We start from the raw sequence: 18,695 nt of genomic DNA on the forward strand, positions 1-18,695 counted from the left end.
ATGCACATGTGTATGTATATATGTGTATATCTTAAGAAAAAAAGGTTGTTTTTATGTAAAAATGCTTAGAATTTTATGAATAACTGCAATAAAAATTAAAGAAAACTTTAAAAATTATCTTTAGCTATCCTAGGCCTTTATAGACTTTCTCCATGAACAGCTTTGGTACTACTAAATAGAAAATAATTTAAAAATTGTCCACTCTATCTTATAATGAACAAAAACAACCATACAGCGAATTATACCTCTCATTATTTAATATGTCATTATGCAATTTTCTCTGATAGTTCTCTAATAAAGTTGTTTGACTTTTCCCGTGTGGTTTTGCATAATTAAATGTTTCTAATTATGGACAAGATATCTTCCCCTTCACATCTAATCAAAATAAGATAAATGAGTATTATCTAGCCCTGAATAGTCATTGTCTGGAATAAGACTGTAAAGTGGCCTTCCGCCCATTTGGAATTAAACAGCTATTTTCCTAACTTTTCATGCTGTTGTTGACAATCTGGAGATAACTGCAAAAAAATAGTAAATTTAATACTAACCTTGACCAAATGTTTATACTCCATTGCCTTTTCTTTCACTGGGGAAGCCAGTCTACCTAATTTAGACATCTATTACACTTTTTTACAATCATTTTAAACAATCTTTTCTAAAGTGAATGCAGGACTTAACTGCCAACACCTAGGTATATGCACGTAGAATATCCAAGGCATCCATCCACACAAGACAGGCAGCTACATCATTCCTGCACACTCCTGTCCTCCTAGAGAGCACTCTGGGAGACCTATGCTTTTCTGAAGCAGTAGCTGGAGATCAGGTGTAGTATAATACAGCATCTAAAATATCACATATGATCCATGTGTCGGTGTATTAGAAACTGAATCCTGCCATAGATGTCTCAAATTACTGTGGAAAGTCAATAAAGGTGGCGTTCAGTGGGTGATATACACCATCAAAATATAAATATTTTTAACAGACTATTGGGATCAGTTAGAAAAAATATTTACATGAGATTGAAGATTTAAGTAGGAAAAAAAGACAAAAAGTTAGAAGGGATAAAGCAGAATTACTTAAAATTTGAAGAAACAGAAAACTATCTGTGTTAATTCAGGTTATATTCTTTTCATTTTTGGAATGGAACAAAAGATCTGTGTTTCTCACAAATCCTCTATTGTCAGAGGAAATCTCTGTGTGTACTTCCTCCTTCTACTACAAAAGAACAACTCCCTATTCGTTTTGTCTATCTCAGCTCAAATGTTAGATGTCTGTGGAGGACATCTAACAGTTCCATCTGTGAGTGAGTCATGGCTGACAACACAAATGAATGTGATGAAACCTGCAGGAGGTTATTCAACCAATAAAAATCCATTAGAAAAAAATACTATTTTTTTCTTCACATGTATTGTTTGAACCAGATGCACTAAAGAAGGCTTTTCACTGCACTCTTAGTGTGATGGGTTTGTCTAGGTTAGGGTTAATTTTCACAGGCACCTGGGAGGGGGCATAGCCAGGATAGCTGACCAAAGCTTGAACATGGTCAGTATATAACTGGGGGAGCTGGACAGGAAGTGAGAAGAGGTCATGGCTCAGAAAAGGGGCTGAGCGTGGGATACTGTGTGGTGAGCAATTGCATTGTGCATCACTTGCTTTACACTTTTCTTTTATTAGTATTATTGTTATTATTGTTTTCATATCTCAGTGTGTTTTCCTATTAAACTGTCCTTATTTTAACCCATGAGATTTTACTTTTTTCTTCTGATTCTCCTCCCCGTTCTACTGCAGAGGGGAGGAGGGAGTGAGTGGCTGTGTGGTGTTTTGCTGACCACTGGGGTTAAACCAGGACAATTAGTAGTGATGAGAAAATAAGATAACAAAATAGTGGTTTTTAGAAGAAATCCTCTGTATTGAGCAATGAGTCAAATTTATAGAAAAATGATACATAAGGCAACTAAACTTGCATGGATTCCTCTACTTCACTCCTGATTTTTTCAGTCAATGTATTGATTGACTTTTTCCTTTTTATAGTTGCTGGTATTACATAGAACTATTTCCTTCTGGTTTTAACTTGCTTCTTAAGAAGTATATGAAATAAACATGGAATCTTAGGGTAACTAAGCCCCGAGTCTTCACCTCAGTGAGAATTATCGGATCAGTTTGTCTGTCCACAGATAGGCATCTAAGGCTGTATAAGTTTTACTACCATAACATACCTTGCTTTCAGCTACCAGTCCAGAAAGGCATGGGTCAGCTGCAAAGCTATCTTATATTAGATTATTCTGTTTTGTCCTTGTATATATTAGAGCTTCTCAGGTTACTATTTTAGTATCTTGTTTGAACACCTTAAATATGACTAGTTGCTGCATTAGATCCTGTACATTTATGGAAGGGACCTCTCATTGTATTTGACATGGCTACTCCCATTCTTCTCAAACTCTCTTGGTATGTTCCCCAGGGAAATGTCCTGTGAAGAGAGGGGGGAGGAAAGGAAGGAGAAGGTGTGTTTCCAGGTTGCCACCAGAAGCAGAGAATACAACAAAAGAGAAATGACAGTGCCTGTTGATAAGGCTGAAAGAGAAGACACTAGCCAAACAATGCAGTGGGAATACAAGCTCCCATACCTGACAGAAGTCAAACTGACTCTTTTTGGTGATCCTTCATTGGTAGCCATAGTGACAGCTGACAATGGCTAGAAGAAAATGATACAGCTCCAAGCAGCCTCTGGTTCCACCTTATGAACATTTCTGTCTGCTAGACCTTTATTACTCATAGCTTAATTTCTTGGCCATGACCTGTCTTAGTCTACATCCTCCAGCTCTTTCCAGCCTCTGAAGAACTGATCATAGGCCTTGTGCCACCGTACAGGACTCAATCCCAATGTACATCTGGCAAGAGTGTCCTCCCCAGATAAAGCATGTTGAGCACACAATATACAGTGAGCAAGGGTGCTTCAGCCTCACTATGTGTGTTTAACACAAAAAGTATTTGTTTGTAGACACTACAAAGATCACTGTTCTCTCTCTTGATTTTTTTTTTTTTTTTTTTGTTTCCTAAATAACATGCAAGTATCCTTATTTTTACATTTTTGGGGATAATAATTTGTTGCCTGTACCTGGCATCACCTAACCAAAATTTCTCAGGAGTATCAAACATTTAAGAAATAAGTATTATAGGAAACTGTTATTCCATCTTTCTTATTTTTGCTTTTTTTGGGGTAGGGGGGGGTAGGGGTGGCTTTTGTTTATTCTTTAAAATTGTAATTTGCAGACTGAGAAGATATTTTTTTTTTTTTTTTAAATTTACATCTCTTGTGTACTTCTATTTTTGGTGGGGTATTCACATGCTCCACTCTTCCACTCATCAATATTTTCTTAATTCAACTCTGCTAAAATACAGTCCTCAATAGTCTCTCAAAGCCAAGAATCTGAAAGGTTTCTTTAACTGATCAAAGATGTGAAGGTATAAACTCTACATCACAACTAGTTTCAGAGAGTTTTTGTGGGAAATTTCTTAATAGCATCACAGTTTTACATCTTATGTACTTACAAGTTACACAGATACCTTAGAAGAATTTAAGCAAGTGTCCTGATTTGGGCTGGGATAGAATTCATGTTCGTTTTTGGTAGCTGGAGGAGTGCTGATGGCACACTGAGATTTCAGGGACTCTCCAGCTCCACGTGCCCTGCCTGTGTACAGGCATGCAAGAAGCAGGGAGGGAACACAGCTGGAGCACCGGGCCCAGATTGGCTGATAATCCATGTCATGTGACATTATGCTCACCATATAAAGGAGGGGTGGGCAGGAAGGGGCATGCTCTCACTTCTGGGATTGTGGTCACAGTGTCTTTGTGTTTGGGGTTGCCAGCCAGGAGCAGGCAGGTGTTGGTCGGCGGGTGGTGAGCAATTGCATTGTACATTACCCATTTATACTGTCACCGTATTATTTTATTACTATTATTAAACTGTTTCTATCTCAACCCGCGAATCTCCCTTTGCCCCTCTGATTCCTTACCCATTCCCAGGCGAGGGAGGGTGGGTGAGTGGCTGCGTGGTGTTTGGCTGCTGACCGGGCTCAAACCATGACAGCAAGAAGTGTTGGGATGGTGAACTCTATATAGCAAAAAAGGACAGTAGTATATGAACACTCGAAAGAACAAGTTACATAGATAAGAATCAAAAGATTGTGTTAAGTAACCAGCTTTAAAGAACTGCTTAGATGAAAAGAAAATGTTGAGCTGAGTCAAGGTGGCTATAAAGTGGCCACAAATAAATTCACAAATGGAAAGTTTCTTCACACAGAGAGGTGAAGTTTTGGAACAATGTTTTAAAAGGAGAAATAAATTTTCCAAGAGGCAAACTACAAGTCCTGTCTTCCTATGGAGGTGTATGTTATTTCCCTAGCAACCTATCTGGTGCATAACTTTACAAAAACAGAGGAAACAAAAATGGATAATATTTTCGGTTTCTTTCCACTACCACATTACTCACCAACATCCTCATTTCCTGTCTTTGTCCCCTAATTACTGGATTGTATGGAGCAGTGCTGCAGCTGTATCCAAACTGTACATGTGCTGATTGATTTCCAGTACTGTGCTGATCAGCTAATAAACAGGCTAAATAAGAGATAGCTGTCATGATCATATGTCAGATTTTCTGTCATTGAGGGAGCTTAAAGGACCACTGTACACTTTCAAGACAAGTTTTCTTGAAATTTGGTAGAATTTTGTATCTTTCAAGACTCTAATATTAGTTACAATTTGTCAGAGAACTTGAAGGTATCAGATGAATGACTGACAGGCACACAGTTAAACATAGTGTACCAGAATGTCCTATTTCCTTAGGAAACCAAATGAAAAATAGTGTGAAGGTGATCTTAATTGTTTTGGGGATGAAATATTTTTTTCTAGTCCTATGCTTCTGCTTGGCTATGCATCCTCAAAAATGAACCTGTGTGTCAGACACCAAGCCAGAGAAATTTATTAAGCAACTAACAAACTCAGCTCCAATAGTAACAACATGAACAGCTGTTAAAATAACAATTATTAAAATATCTCTTTTAATACATAATTGCATGTTTTTTCATCTCCTATCATTCAATATGGAAGTGTTACTACTGTGCAGTTCTATATCTGAAAAGCAGAATATAAAGTTACTATATGTCATAAAAGCAGTTGTGAAATTGAAGTCACACAACATCTCAAATCAAACCCTGTATAAAAAACATTTAAAAGAGAAGGATAAACAAAAATTCTCCAAAGAAAACAACTGGGAGACTTACGCCTCCCATATTTCTGCAGGAAAAAAACAAAAACAAAAAAACAAAACAGAAAGCAAAACAAAACAAAACAAAAAAACTACCCTAACTTGAATTTTAATTAAATTACATCAGAGGCTGTCAAAACTGAACTTTGTATTTTAACTTTTCTGGAACAAAGACTGTGTGTCATGCTGTAAAGTTCCGAATAGATACTCTTGTATCTGGCATTTTAATACTATCATATGGACACACCAGTTAGCCCCTTTCAGTTGAAAACATACATGAATGGATTATCTAACTCTCTTTACCCATTTCCAGTGATCAAGGTATAGAATTCTTTGTAATGAGCCTGAGCAAAATTTAGTGAAGAATAAAACATATAGTTAGAGTGGATTTTAATGTGTGTGAGGCATATTAATTTAATAACTGATAGCTACAGTGGACATAGTTCAATTATTGAGGAAGAATCAAAGATGGATGTGATTTAAAGAGCATGGAATGAAAGTCAATAAGGTTAACTGTGGAGGGAGTGTAAGAGAAAAAACTATAGTAGTTTTCAAAGAAAACCTGATTCTCTAGAAAATGGCTAGGTCTGACTGTAGAGGTGAAGCTGGATTGTCAGGATTAACCCAAAGCAGATACATGGCACATGACAAAATTGGGCAATGTAACTGACCTTGTCATCAGAAGAGAGATAAAACAGGATTTGTACTGTAGACAGTAGAGAAGGAATTGGGAAGTTGATACTTAGTTTGTCAGAAAGTGAAATCAGAAGAGGCTGCATTTTCCTCTCAAGGTCCCTCAGTAACTTCAAAAGCTTTTGAATCAGTCTCTCAATAGTGTAGATCAGACCCCAGTGAAAGGGGTCTGAATTATTGGAGAAACTGGGCAAGGGAACAGTCAGTTACACCATTGTGCAGCTGTCAGAAGCACTTGATATCAACAGTAAATTGTCCCATGTGTGTTTAAAGTAAACAAAGCAACACCCAAGGCATTTGTGTTGGGTTATATATAAAACTGGTAGAACTTCTGTTGCTTGACCCTAACACTGAAGTAAAAAGAAGTATAATTTTCATGTACTTTCTCTTCGGTACTCTTTCTTGGTTTCAGTTATTGTATCTACTTTCTCAGGCACAAAATATGATAGTGGTGTAAGCTGGATTTCTCAGTGTCTTCAGTATGTTTTAACCTCATCAAGAACGACTTGGACATAGTATCTAGTAATTATTGCTTTGGTCTGATTTTCTTCTCCTTTCTTCAACAAGTTAACATGATGTGTTAATTTTGGCTGGGATAAAATTAATTTTCTTCATAGTAGCTATTTCAGAATTGTGCTGAAAACAGGGATGTTTTAGTTATTGTTGATCAGTGTTTACAAGGCCTTTTCTGTTCCTCACCCCACACCACCAGTGAGTAGGCTGGGGGAGTTCATGAAGTTGGGAGGGGACACAACTGGGACAGCTGACCCCAACTGACCAGAATGATATTCCATACCATGTGATATCATGCTCAGCAATAAAATCAGGGGAAAGAAGAAGGAAGGGGGGATATTTGGAGTGATGGCATTTGTCTTCCTAAGTAACTGTCAGGTGTGATGGAGCCCCACTTTCCTGGAGATGGCTGAACACCTGCCTGCTCATAGGAAGTTGTGAATTAATGCCTTGCTTTGCTTTGCTAGCACCGTGGCTTTTGTTTTGCCTATTAAACTGTTTTTATCTCAACCCGTGATTTTTCTCCCTTGTACTCTACTGATTCTCTCCTCAGTCCCATTGGTGGGGGAGTGAACAAGCAGCTGCGTGAAGCTTAGTTGCTGCCTGGAGTTAAATGACAACACATGGGCTATAGCTATCCTTTAGAAGTAGAGAAATCACTGTAAAAAAACAAACAAAAATTCCCTTCAAGGATGTAACTTCCCTGCTGCCCCACTTACATGCCCTAAACAGAAATGAGTGAGAGTTTCACTGTAAGTAGTGTCTACAACTGAAATGAACAAATCCTTCCAGTTTGGCTTGTTGTTCTCTGAACATATAGTACTCTCAGCAATTCCCTTCATATTCAGAAAACTATATTCTAGATAATATCATGGGGTAACATAGATAATTGCATATAATTTTAGGATCAAATTATATCAAGCTTTTCAAATAGTTTGTAAATCTTTGGAAATGTTTTACATAGCACTCAAAAAGCTGTCAGAAAATCATACAAGGCCATGTTGAAATTCTATGTGCTGGAATTAGTAAAAGAAGTTGGTGCTTGAGCTACAATCATAGATTTTCAAAATCAGAAAACATACCTCATCAATTTTGCTATGCAGACAGGTGAATTTAGGAAATAAATACATCCAGGTATTAGGGTGACTTGTTCTGAATAAAAGATCTCAGCAAGATTACTTCTCTGAGTAAGAAAAATGATATAGGAATGTAGTAAAAACTTTCATTAAATCAACATAATTTAGACAAACAATTAGGTTTACAAAAATGAGAATGTAGCTAATTGTTTCTGAAGTGCCAGCTCATCTGAAGGAAACGTACAAGAACAATCCAAATGATAAAAATATTAATAAATTCAAAGTTAAATTTTTTTTACAGTCTGTGATTATACTGAGCTGAGATTTAAGCTGCAGATTAGTGGTGAACAACACATAGGGGGTATAGTCAAATCCTCTATGCTTCAGAGTACAAGTAGAACATGCAAGAGACCAGAGAACTTGTGAGTCTGAACATAAATACAGAGGTTGCTTTTCAGCTTATTTTAGTCTGCTTTTGCACTCTAAGGTATAAGCAGAAATACTGACACATAAGAAAGTGATTATGAATGGGTATGAGAAGCAAATGACTGATTCCAGCTAAGCTCCTTGTCATGGGGTATATATTTTAGGAATATATATATAATAAAACTGCTATCAGACAAAATATTTCCCTTCATAAAGAAATATAAAAGACGGACAATATTTGTGAAGTAAATAAAACCATCTTGAAATACATATAAGCTGTATTTGAATGGGGGTTAATTTTACTATAAAATCTCAGTTTTCTCAACTGAGACACAGAAATTCTATGCAAATTTAAAAAAAAAAAAATCATCCGATGAAACTCATAAGAAATATCATATTTCCCTTTCTAGAATTTCCTTTGCTGAAATTGCTTTCAGGTCTTTGTATGTTGGCCCTAATATGAAAAAGGCAACTCACCAGAGAACAATAAGTGTGTCCTGGGTTTGAGTGAGTGGTGGTTTGTTTTATTTTTTGGTACCAGGGGAGGGGGCTACAGTGGTGGTCACCTGTGAGAAGCTTCTAAAAGCTCCCCTGGCTCCAAGTTTGACCCACCTCTGCACCAAGGCCAAGCCAATCAGAGGAGCCTCTGCGGTAACATATTTAAGAAGTGAAGCTGGACTTGTGAAGAGGAGTTGCAACAGCTGCGTGAACACCAAGGTCAATGGAGGAATGGAGGAAGAAAGGAGAGGGGAGGTGTGCCAGAGCAGAGAACCCCCTGTATCCTGTGGTGAGATGGCAGGGTGGCCCCCGCTGCCACCCAGGAAGTTCTACAGTGGAGAAGACACTGATTTATGGTCTGTGAGGGGCCTTGTTTGGACAAATAAGGTGACTATGCCCAAAGAAGACCAGGATCTTGTGGGAAGAAGTAGCCTCCACTGTTGTAGTTCGGTGCTGGGAGGATTGCAGCATGTGGGGGTGTCCCATGCCAGAGCAGCTCAGGAAGGGCTGCACCCCATAGGAGGGACTCCAGTCAGGGAAAGTTGGTGTCCCACACCAGAGCAGCATAGGGAATGCTGTGGCCTGTTGGATAGAATCACATTGGAGAAAGTCTCCTGTGGAGGACTGTCTCCTGTGAGAGGGGGACCATGGTGGAGCAGGGGGAGAAATTCCAGAAGCTTCCCCCCACCAAAGATGGAATAAGTGGCAGCACTGACTGCACCCCCCATTCCCTGCCCCTGCTCTGCTGGGGAGAGGAGGTAGAGATATTGGGACCAAAATTGAGCCTGAGAAGAATGGAGGGGTGGGGGGAAAGTGTTTTCAAGAGGTGGCAATGTTTCTCATTGTCCTACTCTGTTAAGTGTTGTTGTCAGTGTCTGTAATAAATCCATGTTCTTTTTTTCTTCCTGTAACGAGGTGATTTGCCCCTCCCTGTCCTATCTTGAATCCCAAGCCTGTCTTATTTTCCCCTTCTTATTGCTGGGGGGGAAGGGAAGAGTGAGAGGCTCTATGGTGCTCAGTTTCCCTCTGAGCTCAAACCACAAGTGATTTAATTCTAATTTGTAAAGTTTTGTTTTGATTTTATGGTTTTCTTGCTGGAGTATACCTAAAGCAATACCTATATCTGGTGTCAGAAGCTCTTCTTATTCTTTTAGCCCTCCTGACATCAATGGATTTGTCCTTTTTTTTTGACAGGAATTTGAAATGTAATTTCCTCTATCAAACTAAATAAAAAAAGGGATATATTATCTTTTTTGCATTCATGTGTTATTACTATTTTCATGAAAACTTTGAAGGTAAAGTTGTTATATATTGTACCAAATATGCGATACTGCAATAGGGTACTGTACTATAAAGCAGACTTGAAATAAAACCCAGAAAACTATGTCATTCACTTTGTTGCTCCTCGTTTCCCAAATAATCTCCAATCACAAGTGGACCGTTGCATCCAAAGGTTCAGTACATCACCAGGACATTTCTGCTGTGTGGAAAGACACCTCGAACTGTTTGCAAGTACCTATTTGTGTTGGTTTTCTATGACATGTTCTTTTGGTAGCAGGGGAGGGGTTTACAGTGGTGGCCCCCTATGAGAAGCTTTTCAAAAGCTGCCCTCAGCTCCAAATCTGACCCACCTCTGGCCAAAACAGGGCCAATCAGCAGTAGTAGTTGCGCCTCTACGATAATGAATTTAAGAAGGGGAACCTGAGAGGGCGTTGGGACTTGTGAGGTGAAATTGCAAGAGGGATGAACACTGAAGTCAGTGGACGGAAGAGGAAGGACATGGGGGAGGTGAGCTGGAGCAGAGACTCCTGTATTCCATGGGGAGGCAGCAGGGCCACCCACCCTGTCACCCATGGAGGTCTGAAGTGGAGTAGAGATTGACCTGAAGCCTGAGGAGAAAGCCACTCCAGGACAGGCGTCTGTGCCTAAAGTAGGCCAGGACTCTGAGGGGAGAAGAGGCTCCCACTGTTGTAGTTTGGCACTGGGAGGACTGCAACACAGGGGAATGACCCACACTGGAGCAGCATGGGAATGGCGGCAGCCTGTGGGGGAGGACTCAATGCAGAGAAAGTTCAAGACAGACTGTCTGCAGTGAGAGGGGAGCCACGTGGAACAGGGGATGAATGTGCAACATTCTCCTCCCCTCCTGAGAAGGAAGGAGCAGGGAGCTGAGCCCGGGAAAAAAGGGAGGGGTGGTGGAGCTGTTTTGGGATGTGGTAGTGCTTCTCACTGTCCCTACCATGTCTGTTAAGTGTTGTCTTTGCTAGCATTTGAATTAAAGTGCTGGTTTCTTTTCTTCCCCTTAGGAGTCTGTCTTTTGCTTGTGACCATAACGAGTGAGTTACCTCTCTGTCCTTACATGGTCATATTCTCCCTCCTCATCTCTGATGGGGGAAGGAGTGAGTGAATGGCTGCGTGGTGCTCAGTTCCCCTCTGGGCCTAAATCATGAAGCCATTTTGTTTATAGTTCATGACATTGTCTATTCAAATATTAATTTCAAATTAAATGGTCCAATTGCTCAAAATAAGACAAAATTTGAAAGTATGATATATCCCAGAGAACCTTCATATTGCCTGTATTTTTATATTAGAGACATTCTTATTAAAAAGAAAGTACAACTGTTGGATCTCTGCTGCTCTGCTGACAATAGTCTGAGTTAGCTCATGAAAAAGTGGAAGCAATTTAAAGTGAATTAGTAATTGTCAAGTACTCTTTAAGAAAATGTTCACTCATTTGTTAAAAAGTCAATATTTGAAAAAGTACACTTCAGTTTCCTTTGCAACAACTCTTTGAGAGCATTTTTCTTTCCTCTGCTATTTTGATAGAGTATCATGCTCAAAGTGATAATTAATAGTCCGGACATTCTTCTCAAAATAAATTAGCAATAAATGTCATGAAGTTGATGAATTACAGTGAAGTAAACCTGTAACATATGAGTAAGACACAATAACACTTCTGGAAGTAGTGTTTGATAAAGTGCAAACAAGGAAAGAGTGAAGAATTTAAGAAAGCCTTTATCTTTCCAAGATATGTTTTACATGTTAGAACAGCTAGATGCCACATGAGGAAAATAAATCTTTCTTTTTGCATTTGAGAACAGGGAATGATAGTCTGTATTTATTTAGTTCTCTTGATTTTTATCCTTTACTACAGATAGTCCTCTGAGTTCAGAGGTTGTCACTGTACATTCAGTAATGTGCCTAAAAAGATCCCAATAAAAACCAAACCAAACCAAAACCACATAAACCCGAAACCTGAATCTATTCTGTTCACAGATTATATATACTTACCAAATTTAAGCCTACCTGTTCAAAATTAAATAGCAGAAGGATATGACTCTTCATTATGACTTAATTTAATTATTAAAGGTGACTTATTACAGGTCACCATTTCCATTTGTTGTGGTGTGAGCTTGGTTGGCAGCCAAACACCATGCAGCCGCTCACTCTCCCCTTCTCTTCCAATGATGAGAAGGGACAAATGAGCCAGGCTTGGGATTTGAGACAGGACCAGGAGGAGCAAATCACCCTTTATGGTCATGGGAAAAAGGCAGATTCGATACAGGAAGTAAAAAATAACATGGATTTATTACAGGCACTAACAACAACACGTAACAGAGTAGGACAGTGAGAAGCATTGCCACATCTTGAGAACACCTTCCCCCCATCCTTCAATTCTTCCCAGGCTCAGTTCTGCTCCCGATATCTCTACCTCCTCTCCCCAGCAGAGCAGGGGCAGGGAATGGGGGGTGCAGTCAGTGCTGCTGCTTCTTCCATCTTCGGTGGTGGGGGGATACCTTCCGGAACTTTCTCCCCCTGCTCCATCGTGGTCCCCCTTTCCCAGAAGACAGTCCTCCACAGGAGACTCTCTCCCACGGTTGCAGCCCTTCCCGAGCTGCTCCAGTGTGGGACACCCTCGCATGCTGCAATTCTCCCAGCACTGAATTACAGCAGCAGGGCTACCTTTTCCCACAAGACCTTGGCCTTCTTTGGGCACAGCACCTTGATCATCCAGGTGAAAACAAACACAGGCCACAAATCAATGTCTGCTCCACTGTAGATCTTCATGGGTGGTGGGGGGGCCACCCTGCCATCTCACCACAGGATACAGGGGGGTTTCTGCTCCGGCACATTTCCCCCCTCCTTTCTTCCTTTGTTCCTCCACTGACCCTTGTGTCCACGTAGCTGCCACAACTCCTCCTCACAAGTCTCACTGCTTATCACCACGCTCCTTCTTAAATACGTTATCACAGAGGCGCAGCTGATTGGCTTAGTTTCCAAACAGAAGTGGAGCTGACTTGGAGCAGGGGGAGCTTCAAGAAGCTTCTCACAGGGGGCTGCACCTGCAGCCCCCTCTTCCGTCACCAAACAAAAAACCCCACCACTCACTCAACCCAGAACAATAAAGTATAGCAGAAATACACCACAGGACTGCTTCCTATTCTTTTTTCTGAAGAACTGGCACATCATGAAGTTGCATTTCCCATGTTTTTGGGAAAGAAATGTGATAGGCTTTTAATATTTTTTTTTTTATTTTTTATTTTGTGAGAATATTTTGGGGGAACTTCTGATAATATAGTGTAACATAACTAGAATTAAACAAAAATTAGTTTTTCTTTTCCATGCATAAACTGAAATTGAATACTGAATTAATAGTATTACAGTCAATTACAACTATTTTAAACAGTCTATAATGCTGAATTTCGGTGACTGAAATTTGGGTTTCACGTGGCTGCTTAAACTGACACTCCAATTTATTTTAACCTGTTACTCATTTTCTTGTAGAGCAGCACTACCTCTGGATAACTAGAGATAACGTGGAAGTTTTAACATTACAGAATGCCCTAAATGAAGAGCTTATAACCAAGAAGCTTCATAATCTGAAATGTATGGATCAAGAAACAAATTAAAGGAAACTTAAAATATCCATTTGATTATTGAATCATGTCAATGAAATTTAATTAAATACATAATCCAAAATATTTTAAATTTATCTTAATTTTATATCTGTACATAAATAAGAATACTTACATATCACATACTGTGCATATGATAAGTATTGTACAGCATAAATATTCAGATATGATAAAACAGTTGATTATATGTTACTCTTGAGAAAGCGATAGTAAAAAAAATCAAATTAATTATATATCTTAAATCTTCAATGTCAAGACATACACTGCAGATAATATCATGCAGCATAAAGTAATTATAAAATATTGTAATATTGAGATAATTATCACAGTCCTCTACCGTGTTAAACACCACAATATACCTGTTTGAAAATATACAGTTATTTTAATCACCCATATAATTCTAGCATTCAGTTTGGTGACATAATTAGGGCAGTGAGGAGAACACACAACAAGCTCGTTACCCTGGACTTCAGGAGAGCAGACTTTGACCTCTTCAGGGATCTGTTTGGCAGGGTAACATGGGAGAAAGCCCTGGAAGGAATAGGGGCCTGAGAAAGTTGGTTGATATTCAGAGATCACCTCCTTCAAGCTCAGGAATGATGCATCCCGACAAAGAGGAAGTCAGGTAGAAATGCTAGGAGACCTGCATGGATGAAAAAGGAGTTCTTGGACAAGTTCAGGCATAAAAATGAAATCTACAGAGAGTGGAATCAAGGACAGGTAGCCCTGAAGGAATACAGAGAAATTGTCTGAGCAGACAGGGATCAGGTTACAAAGGACAAAGCTCTGTTAGAATTAAATCTGGCCAGGGAAGTCAAGAGCAATATGAAAAAATTCTATGGTTATGTCAGTGATAAAAGGAAGACTGACAACCTGGGACCTCTGTGGAAGGAAGTGGGACACCTTGTTGCCTAAGATATGGAGAAGGCTGAGGTAATGAATGACTTTTTTGTCTCAGTCTTCAACAGCAAGTTCTCCAGCCACACCACCCATGTCACAGAACGCAAAGACAGGGACTAGGAGAATGAAGAACAAACCACTGTAGATCAGCTTTGAGACCATCTAAGGAACCTGAAAGTGTACAAGTCCATGGGACCTGATGAGATACATGTGCCAGTCCTGAGGGAACAGGAAGGTGTAGTGGCTAAGCAACTATATAATGTATTTGAGAAGAGTTGTGGCAGTCTAGTGAAGTTCCCACTGACGGGAAAAGGGAAAATATAACCCCCATTCCTAAAAAGGGAAAAAAGGAGACCTGGAGAACTACAGGCCAGTCAGACTCATTTCTGTGCTGGGCAAGATCATGGAGCAGATCCTCCTGGAAAATACGTTAGGGCACATGGAAAGAAGGAGGTGATTGGTGACAGCCAACATGGCTTAAGGGCAAATCATGACTGACAAATTTGTTGGACTTCTATGATGGGGTTACAGTGTTGGTGGATAAGGAAAGAGCAAGTTGTGATGATTGGTAAATAAAATATCACGGGTTAATTTTTCTTTTACAGTAATTGTATCTGAATTGCTAGTATCTGTATTACTCATTTGTAAACAAGACTAGAGGCTGTTTGTTAATGTGCATGCTGCATGCTGCAGTGAGTTATAGATGACACATTACTGAGACTTTCAAAATAGACAAGATAAATACTCAACATTTATTTTGAAAAAAAATCAGTACTCCAGCAAACAGTAATAAGATACAGGTTCAGATGTCTGTGAGAGGAACTATTACTACACAGCCAATTTAGGAATTCTTAGGATTTAAACAATAATCCAAAATTCTCAGTCGCTCACCTGACATGTTTCTTAACCTTGAAGAGTTTCTTTGGGCAGTGCCCTGACCCAAGGGGATAGTCCTTGACTGCAGCCTCACTGATCTGAAGAGGGCTGGCTCAAAATGTGTCTCCAGCAAGACTCTGTTTATACCCAAGCCAAAACTGATCTGTGATCATGTCAGTTCTTATTGGCTAAGGGCCCTAATTACTGTAAAGACACAAAAACAAGGGTGCAAAAAGTCAGCAGTCAACTCTGTTTCAACAGTTGAAAAGCCCCATATTTGTCAGTGTGGGTGCACATGCCACAGGACAGTAGCTAAACATACATTTCTACTCAATGATTTTGTGGAAGGAGGTATTTTCCTTAGCTTCACAAGCTCTCTGTATTTAGACTCTGTGTACAATTTGTGTATTCTTTGTTCCAGTAGGATAAGAATGTGTGGCGATATCTCAAATGTTTGTGTTGGTTTTGTTTTTTTTTTTTTTTTTTTTTTTTTTTTTTTCATTCTGTATTATAGCTGTTTTAAAAAGACTAGATGTGAAGTATAGAAATTTGCAAAGATTGTCCCTAATTTACTGCCACTCAAGAGTTCATGACACTTGAGAATAGACAGAAAATTTAAGATTCATCGGGAAGTATGACTATTTCCTAGTACAATGTTTCTACAGGTCAGAATGAAGTATACTGTTGGCAAAATTGACCACCGAAGAGCAGAGTCAGGAAGGTTCCCAGGGTCTCTCTTGGGGGTCAACTTAGCAGGGCAAGAGATAGCACCATGTCGGGGGCAGCCTGGTCTCTCCTTCTAGCAGCAAGGACGTGCTCAACTTGGCGTCTCGTAATTTGCATACTCTGTAAGCAAACTGTTACACCCCTGGGGCTAAGGACGATTTCTTCCAGGAGGGCTGGTTTCGTAACTAGAGATAAGCACGTGCTATAGAAACAGGAGTAGAAGTCGTTAAGGAGAAGAATGCTGTGAGCTAGCAGAAAATTAACTGCAGAAAAAGTCAAGCTGACCTTAGACGTTAGCCAATCATGAGCTCAATTTTTGCAATATGTATTAGGTGATTAACCATTGTGCCAATCAGCTTAAAACACGTGTCTCTCTTTGTCTGTTTGGAATATAAAATCGGTTGTTGTGTTCAATAAAGGAGATCCTGACTTGCATCGAGCTGGGTCTCCGTCTCTCAATCGCGGCAAATTGGTGACCCCGACGTGATTCGGGATTAAGAACCACCTATCTGCGTGGCATGCTGCGAGTCCCACAGAACTTTGAATGAGCTGCTGAAAGGAAGCAGGAGCCGGCATTAAGAATCCCTCCGGAGTTGTGAGGTGAGCTGTGGGAGACATGGGAAGTCAGGTGTCTTCCCCAGAGAGGGACGTATATGAACTTATGAAAGCCCTTCTTAAAGAGCATGAAAAGAATCTCTCTGGGCAAGATCTTAAGGTTATGCTCAAGTGGGTACAAGTGAAAATCCCCACTGTAACTGCTTCCAGTATATTAACGACTGAGCTTTGGGATGACGTGGGGGTTAAGCTGTGGGACGCGGCTACAACAGGGAATGCTGAAGCACAGCGCATGCTCCCGTGGTGGAGGACTATCTTTGAAACTCTGAAGGCTCAGGAGACCGTTAAGAATAAAGACACTAAAGACAGGAAAGGTCTCCCGGTCGATAAGAAGACCTCGGAGCCTCTTGAGGTGGGTGCCGCCAAGTACCCCCCAGAGGATGATCCTTTTGATCCAGGACCAGTGGACCCAGAGGAGGAGCCAGATCTCTACCCTCCCGATCCCCAGGACGTATGGGCAAATATTAAACGACAAGCTCTGAAAGAGGGGGACTTGCAACTTGCGAAAAAAATAGTCGCTCCTGTTATCTATCAGGGGAGGGGGGCTCAATGGGAGGCATTATCCTTCCCTGTGGTGAAGGAGTTGCGCCGTACTGTTACCGAGCATGGCCTCTCTTCCCCATATTTCGCGAGTTTGTTATCTTCTGTCTTAGATACTTATGTCATGACTCCGCATGATCTCAAATCTCTCGCACAGTTGCTGTTAACCCCCACACAGTATTCGCTATGGGAGTCGCTATGGGGGAGGGGACTCCAAACGCATTTTTAGGAGGGGCATGTAGCCTCTGTTAAGCCCTTTGTGCTACCTGTGCCTATGATCTTATGGGGACGTGATGTACTGTCACAATGGGGAATGGCTATTCAAACGCATTTTTAGGAGGGGCCATTGAGGTGCGCGACACCCTGAAATTAACCTGGAAAACTAATACCCCTGTCTGGGTGGATCAATGGCCCCTGCCGCTAGAAAAGCTTCGCGCCCTGGAAGAATTAGTTGATGAACAGTTATCCAAAAGACATGTTGTGCCCTCTGTAAGCCCCTGGAATTCACCTGTTTTTGTGATTAAAAAACAAACTGGCAAGTGGCGCTTGCTCCATGACCTCAGAAAAATTAATGACGCTATGGAAGACATGGGAGCCCTGCAACCAGGGCTCCCTTCTCCCACAATGATCCCCCGGGACTGGTCTCTGACAGTCATTGACCTCAAGGACTGCTTTTTTAATATCCCTTTGCATCCAGAAGATTCTCCTAAATTTGCTTTTTCAGTTCCAAGCGTCAACATGCAAGCTCCATTGCAGAGATATCAGTGGGTTGTGCTACCACAAGGAATGAAAAACAGTCCCACAATATGCCAATGGTATGTAGCCAAGGTCCTTAGCCCTGTTAGAACAAAGATGCCCTGCGTTTTATTGTACCATTATATGGATGATATTCTAGTGGCAGCACAACATCACGAAGTCATGGAGGAAGCTGTAGCCCTTGTCATAACTGCTGTTAATTCAGCAGGTCTTTGTGTTGCGCCGGAAAAGGTTCAGAAAATACCACCATGGAAATATCTAGGCTGGCGCATACGGGCTCAAACTATAGTCCCACAGCCTTTACTAATTCAAGCAGATGTGAGGACTTTGCATGATGTGCAGAAGTTGTTGGGAACAATTAATTGGGTCCGACCTTTGCTAGGAATTTCCAATGCAGATTTAAGTCCTTTATTCGACCTACTTAAGGGGAGCACAGACTTATGTTCCCCTCGCGCTCTCAACCCTGCAGCTGTTGATTCCTTACAAAAAGTTGCTACAGCTATTACCTTAAGACAGGCACATCGATATGCCCCTGAGTTACCTTTCCTTTTAATCATTTTGAATCCTGCTCGACAGCCTCATGCCTTGATATTTCAATGGGACTTGCAGGAGTCTGACCCGTTGCTTATCATTGAATGGGTATTTTTACCGAATCAACCCACGAAAACCATCTCAACACAGCATGAAATGTTTGCATCCTTGATTGTCCGTGCCAGGCGCCGCTTGTTAATGTTGTCTGGAATGGACTTCACTTGTATTTATTTGCCTATGGTCAGTGATTATTTGCAGTGGCTTCACCAACAATCGGAAGCCTTCAGTATAGCGATAGCTGGTTATACAGGCCAACTCACTTCTCACCCACCTTCTCATAAATTGTTTAATGCTAATTTCCAGCT

Source organism: Tyto alba, unplaced genomic scaffold (assembly GCF_018691265.1).
Source record: "Tyto alba isolate M040663 unplaced genomic scaffold, T.alba_DEE_v4.0 Super-Scaffold_45, whole genome shotgun sequence".
In the NCBI taxonomy this organism is placed as follows: Eukaryota; Metazoa; Chordata; class Aves; order Strigiformes; family Tytonidae; genus Tyto; species Tyto alba.